The sequence below is a fragment of the Heterodontus francisci genome, chromosome 7 (assembly GCF_036365525.1).
Source record: "Heterodontus francisci isolate sHetFra1 chromosome 7, sHetFra1.hap1, whole genome shotgun sequence".
NCBI classification, from domain to species: domain Eukaryota; kingdom Metazoa; phylum Chordata; class Chondrichthyes; order Heterodontiformes; family Heterodontidae; genus Heterodontus; species Heterodontus francisci.
The window spans coordinates 23,929,929-23,937,103 of record NC_090377.1 but is presented as its reverse complement, the minus strand read 5'-3'; the positions used below and the strand labels follow the sequence as shown (position 1 = coordinate 23,937,103).

Sequence of the window (7,175 nt, the reverse complement as noted above, 5' to 3'; positions counted from 1 at the left end):
AATGGTATCATCCTCCTCTGGATTTATCCCTAAACAAAACTGAAATACTTAAGTTTTGGGAATTTATTTAAGTTGAGTGGAGTCAGTGCTGGGAATGGAACATCTTTGGTATCCAATAAAAGGGTAAAACTCTTCCAAGTTTGTGCGGAGTATAACCAAATGTATCCTGCACACTTTTTATTTAATTGGCCTATCACTAGATCGATATATAAAGTGATCTCTCTATTTGACAGTCTGCATTGGGTGAGTGGGCGTGGAGGGCTGGAACATCTTTGGAAATAGATGCTCTTGGCCTGTCACGGTTGCTTGTTGACCATCCAGGACTGTAGGAGGCAGCACCGGACGACCCAACGGAAAAGGCAGCTGAACGTTGACAACAGGGCGGTGCCTCCTGAGCTTTCAGAAGCTTCTTGGCGAGCGCTGAAGGTGCGAGCGCAGTGTTTTTATTTGCCCTGGATACATGGTATTTAACTTTGATGTTTCTCTTTGGGATGTTTGCGATGGTCAGAAAGTAATGTGAGGGGATGGGCGAGCGGGGGTAATGGAACGTTGACCTGGATTGCGAGACCAATTGATACTTTGTAGCAACTTTGTGTAACCAGTATGGACTAATTCCAGCAGTGTGGGATTGTTAGTCTGAAATATAGCTGTTCTATTAGTATAATAACTGTTAGATCTTTAAATGAACTGCATTCCTCGTCCCCTTCCATGTAGGTTTGGCTCAGGGGTAAGGCAACGGTATGTCCTAACTTTTAGAACAGTTGCGCGGTCTGAAGTGTTTTCTGAGTTGTTTTTAAACGAAAGGGCCTGGGTTTGAGCTGTTTTCCTTTATTGAAAGTACTCTTATGGATTCTCTGGGAAGGCAGCTGCTGACAGCTGTGCTGCTGTTACAGTTGTTGGTGCCTAGTTATCAAACCCCTCATTATATTGAATAGTGCCGCGATCCACGTGTGCGACTGTGTAAACTCACACTTAATGTGGCTGGTTCGTGTTACTTTCCTCTCTCTGCTCTAATTCTTTCATTTTTTTCTCTCCCTTTGACACAGTTGTGACCTCTGAGTCAGAAGGTTCAAGTCCCAATCCAGAGACTTGAGCACAAAAAATCTAGGCTGACACTCCAGTGCAGTACTGAGGGAGTGCTGCACTGTTGGAGGTGCCCTCTTTCAGATGAGACGTTAAACCAAAGCCCAGTTTACCTTCACAGGTGGACGTAAAAGATCTTATTGCACTATTTCAAAGAAGAGCAGGGGCGTTCTCCCGATGTCCTGGCCAATATTTATCCATCAGCCTAATCAGTTAAATTATCTCGCAGTGCTGTTTATGGGAGCTTACTGTGTGCAAATTGACTGCCTTGTCTTTTCTGCTCCTTTCCCCCCCCCCCCCCCCATTGTGGATTAGATCTGCAATTGATTACAGAGACCTGGGGTGGAGGTGGCAGGGGGAATGTAATTAATACCAAAAATACTTTTTTTCCTGTAAGAGCAGGAGCAGACCATACAGCCTCTCGAGCCTGCTCCGCTATTCAATACGATTATGGCTGATCTTCTCCCTCAACTCCACTTTCTGCCTGCTCCCCGTATACTCTGATTTCCTGACAGATCAAAAATCTATCTCAGCCTTCAATATACTCAACAATGGAGTATCCACAAACTTCTGAGTGAAGAACTTTCTCCTCAGACCTAAATGAGGGACCCCTTTTCCTGAGGCTTTGCCTCCATGTTCTAGGTTCCCCAGCCAGGGGAAACACCCTCTCAGTGTTTGTCCTGTCAAGCCATCACAGCAAGTTCAATCTTGTATAGGCACAGTCCTGAAGCAAAGACAAGTAGAAATTTACAACTGACTTTAGCATCAGCACTAGGCACCAACTCAGGTTTACTTTTTAGGACTACTTTGCTTTTTGGTTGAGATGATACATGCAGTACCATGTGAAAGAACCAAAACCAATATACAAGAATGCATGGGCTTTTAGGAACCGTAAATGGCTGTTGCCCACATCAAGCCCATCCCTACTTGATAAATCTCACTAAGACAACATTTCACCATTTCAGTATGACTCAACAGACAGGAGTGTGAATAATCACGGTGTGTTCATTTGCAAAGCTAGGTCATGTGGTAAAATACCATGGGTTTATAGAAGTCGATCTCAATATGTCGGAATGCAGTTTCCTCTTGATCATGAGTTGTAACTGTACTACATCATGGATGAATGTACAGCCAATTTTGTTCCAAATTCTCAGACGTCAACAAGGTTGATGTAAAAACACTTGTGTCTTTTGCTGTTTGCATCAGTTTATTAAAAGGATGGACCCTAAGATCTGTTGCATAATGAATGCCTGCTCATGAAAGGAAGAGGTGATGGAGCACAGCACAGGGTGCCTGATTCTCCGCAGGGAAGGGAAGGTGTTGGACGAATCACCCCAAGCCAATTCAATTTCAATTAAAACTTTGCTTTTTCCTTTAATAGACCAGATCAGCTCAAGCAAATTAGGACAGTCGCTCTATTTCATCGCTTATTGTAACAGGCTCAGCTTACAGATTGACACAAATATCCAGAAGAGAGCCACTGATCTTGTCCACACTGAATACAACAATGCAGTAAGATTTCCATTCTCCTGTAATCGTTATCCGCACTTAACCAATAGAAACACAGTAAAATAGGATACTTGCCCAGTAAGAGGAAAAAAAAAACATTCTTTCATCCTGCCAAAGCCACTCAATTGTTGTAGAAAGAAATCTTGATTGGCAGGTAAAGTAAGTAGAATATTTTTAAAAAGGACTAAGAATCAAAATGATTGTAAATGAAAAAAATGAAGAAGTAAAAAGTGGGGAAAGACTCAAATTACATGTAAAAGGGGCTGAAGGCAGAAAATTATAAATAGCGATAATGAAAAGTTCTCTTTGCCATTGATAATCAAAAATGTGCCGCGGTGATCAAGGCAGTGTATATTATTGATGGATGTTCAGTAAATTACCCTGCCTGAAAGTCTTCCAGTACCGTGACACTACTGCTTTAGCATAGCAATGCAATATCAGCTCATCCTTTATACTATAGTAGGCCCATTTAAAATAAAAGATTCTTTCTTCTTCCAAGCTTCAGATATGATGGGATGGGAACTTTGTGGAAGTATGGCTCGGGAAGAGCAACAAATCCTAGGGCCCATCCTTTTAATAAACTGATGCAAACAACAAAAGACGCAACTGTTTCTACATCAACCTTGTTGACGTCTGTGACTTTGGCTGTACATTCATCCATGATGTAGTACAGTTACAATTCACCATCAAGAGGAAACTGCATTCCAACATATTGCGATAGACTTCTATAAACCAGTGAAATTTATCACATGACCGAGCTTTGCAAAGGAACATATTGTGATTTTTCGCACACCTGTCTGTTGAGTCATACTGACATGGTGAAATGTTGCCATTGTGACACTTATCAAGTAGGGATGGGCTTGATGTGGACTTTTTGAAGAGATTGGCAATTTTGCTTCCAAGTTAGAAGGTTATAAGTTTAAACTTATTCCAGAATTTAAGTCAGAGTAATTAGAGTAATGCTATTCCCTTCAGAGTTCACAGATTTCAAAATAGTGGCAAAAGATGTAGAGGAGAGATGATAAATGTATTCACTCCGTGTTGTTGGATCTGGAATGCTGTACTTGAAAAGGTGGTGGAAGCTGATTCCATGAATAATTTTAAAAGGGAGTTGAACAAGTACTCGAGAATGAGGAAGCTACAGGGTTATGAACAAAAATTGTAAGCATGGTACTAAGCACAACTGTTCTTTCAAAGAGCCGACACAGCCACGACAGGCCAAATGGCCTCCTGTGCTGTAAGTTTCTATGGTTGAGCTCATAATCTATGCTGACTCTTTATTTCATTACTGGGGGAGTGCTGGATAGTTAATGGTGCTGTCTTTCTGCTCAGGTGTTAAATTCAGGCTCCCATTTGCCTGTCGAGTTAGACATTAACAATCTCTTGGAATTATTTGAAAAAGAACTGGGAGTTCTCCCAGTGACTCGGCCAACATTCATCTCTTAAACATGTGAAAGCAGATTAATTGATCTTCATCTCAGTGCTGTATGCAAACTATAAATGCAACATCTCTCTTGTTTTGTATCTTTTTAAAATCTGCGAGCTCTTGGTAATGGCCACAGTTGCTAACTTTAAGTTGTCACAGATGCCATTACGAGTTTAGAAAAAAAAATAGAATTGTCAACATTTAAATTAAAAGCTTTTGATTTTGGAGTTTAAAATATTTAAGAAAGCCTTTGAGTGTTAGGGAGCATACACCATGTTAACATGGGTCTCCAGCACTGTATGGCTTGTTGCATTTTCCACTGTGACTGCAAGGCGTTTTGAATTTCCCATTTTTTGTTCCATACACAATGCCACAGGAGGTCACTTACGTAAGTAAATAATTGTTCCCATCTGTTCAGTGTCTCATTGTCTTTTAGTTGCTACTGGGCATATTTTGTCAGATGCATGTGGGATTGTATTACGGAATCAAATAAGTAGCATGTGGCACCTTAAGTCTATGGCTCACTTCCCTCTCTGAGGCTACCAATGCATCAATACTATGTTGGTTGGCCATCACCATGACAAGGGTGGATTGTATACAAACAGTGCTATGTATTGCAGAGTGTTCAGTTCATTATGTTGTGAATCATGGCACTGCTGCTTCATGAGCGACCGTTTGTGTATATATTTCTGTCTTTATCTCTCTCTTCTGTCAAGGAAACAATACAGTATACCAAACAGACCTGCATTTTGAGGTCAATGGTAAAGCAATGGCACTCGCTGCTCACGTCTAAGAAAACTGCCCACAAAGATCTAGTGATTTCTGTGGCATGGTTTCCTCTTCCCCAACTGCAGTTTAAATCTGCCATTGAGTCAAGGGGATCTCCAGGTGTTCAGCAAGCAGGGTATGCAGCCAATCACATTGAAGCATTCTCGCAGACAGCAAAACAGTAAGTTAAAAGCACTGAATCCATTTGCTTTTAATTTAAATTTTCACATAGTAAAGTAAATGATTGAATTTAGATAGAAGCTAAAATATCAGTATAAACAAATTTAAAAAAACTTATTTTTAAAATATGTGGATTTTTTTTATCTGAATGGAGAAATTTGACTTCCACAACTATTAAATTAGTTTTTAGGACCACTGTGGGTGTTTAACAGTAATTATGAAGTTGGTACACCATTAAAAACCCAGTGCAACAAGGCGCAACATTTTCAAGGTTTTTTTTTACAGTGAGGCCAACAGCAGAAGTTCTCGTCAGTTCAGTGATTTCTAATCGATTGCATTTTGGGTTGGAGGGGGGAGGGAGTGCCTCAATAACTCCTGGAGAAACCGTAGAATCACTGACAGCAACTTGGAATTCCCACATTTAGCTTTGCATATGTGGACTCCAGAAGTTGCTGTCAGTTTCAGTGGCGTAATGACGTCGATTGCTGACAGTTTCACCATTACCACTGCAAAATCTGGGCCCTTAAGATGTTGCAGCAATTTTTTTTTAAAAAGCAAATGTGTAAGCACCATGGGGAAATAAAGAACTCCCATTTATATTGTGCCTTCACAACCTCGGGACATCCAAAAGCGCTTTACAGCCAATGAAGTACTTTTCAGTCACTGTTTTGAATGTGACAGCCAATCTACATCTGTGCCATTTAAAAAATTCTCCTTTTATAATTGATGAGAAAGCATTGCACCAGCACGACTTGTTTCACCCCAGCAAAGGTCTAAATGCATTTTTGCTGATACTTTTTTTCCCAAACATTTATAAGCTGATTTGGGTTACAGTTGCATTGGGAGGATGTTGGGCAATGACTTGTTTGAAAGGGAAGGATTGGTTAAGGGGAGTAAGCTTGTACTTGCCCAAAGTACTCCTGTCAATTTTTAACTGGAATTGAGACCTCCGGTATGTAATACCAGTTACATAGAGCGTCCTGTAATGGCTTCACTCGAAGTAACAAGGAGAATGAGGGAGGGGCGAATGAGACACGGTTCCACATCGTCTTAAGCATTGGTCCAAATGCATAAAAGGCTGAGCGTGAGATTTTCCTGTCCCGTAGCATGGTTTCAGGGGGGTTAGAAACTTTGGAGTGTTGCATTGTTTGTTTGAAGTTGTTTCCCCCAATGTTTAGGGAGGGAATTCCAGAGTTTAGTACTGAAATAGCTGAAGGCACATTGGCCATAGTGAAAGCAGTGAAAATTAGAGGTACTCGAGGCCTGAATTGGAGGAGTTGAAGGGCTGGAGGGGGTTATAGAGATAGGGAGAGGCGAGTCCATGGAGGAATTTGAGAATGAGAATTTTAAAATCGAGCTGTTGCCACACTGGGAGCCAGTGTATGTCAGCGAGCATAGGGGTGATGGTTGACCGGGACTTGAAGCGAGTTAATATACAAGCAGCAGAGTTTTGGATGAGGTTTAAGGAGGGTGCATGATTGGGTATTGGCCCGGACTGCATTGGAATAGTTGAGTCTAGAGGTAACAAATTCATTGAGCCTAAATTTTACCATTTTAAAGGGAGTGCAGGAACAAAGACCTGGCGGTAAAAGTGCATAAATCTTTGAAGGCTGCTTTTAAGAAAGCATATGGGATTCCTAGCTTTTTTAATAGAGGAATGGAATACAAAAGCAAAGAATCCTTATGAAACACTGGTTAAGTCTCAGCTGGAGTATTGTGTTCAATTCTGAGCACTGCACTTTAGGAAGGATGTCGAGGCTTTGGAGTTAATGCAGAAGAGTTTACCAGGATGGTATCAGGATTGAGGGACTTCAGTTATGTGAAGAGACTGGAAAAGCTGGGCATGTTTTCCTTTTGAGCAGAGGAAATTTGAATGGTTTTGATAGAGTAAATAAGGAGAAACTGTGTCCAGTGGCGGCAGGGTTGGTAACAAGAGGATGCCAATTTGAGATGATTGGCAAAAGAACCAAAGCCGACATGATATTTTTCTAACACAGCGAGTTGCTGTGATCTAGAATGCACTGACGGGCTGCTGGAAGCAGATTCAGTAATAACTTTCAAAAAAGAATTGGATATATAAGTGAAGGGGGAAAAAAAATTAGGGCTATGGGGTATGAGCAGGGGAGTGGGATTAATTGGATAGCTCTACCAAAGAGCCAGTACAGGTACGATGGGCTGAATGATCTCCTTCTGTGCTATATCATTCTGA

General features: G+C 41.2%; 1 protein-coding gene across 3 annotated transcripts in view; it reads left to right on the top strand.

Annotated features, from left to right (window-relative positions):
- Positions 1-364: 364 nt before the first annotated feature.
- The window catches only part of klhdc3l (kelch domain containing 3-like), a 47,817-nt gene continuing 41,006 nt past the window's right edge, over positions 365-7,175 (top strand). For 2 of the 3 annotated variants that reach the window (XM_068034887.1, XM_068034888.1), the window contains exons 1-2: positions 373-463; positions 2,465-2,595. The gene's annotated coding sequence lies outside the window, so the exon portion shown is untranslated. Of the gene's footprint in view, positions 464-2,464; positions 2,596-7,175 lie in introns of all 3 variants that reach the window. The other variant, XM_068034886.1, reaches the window with a different exon arrangement.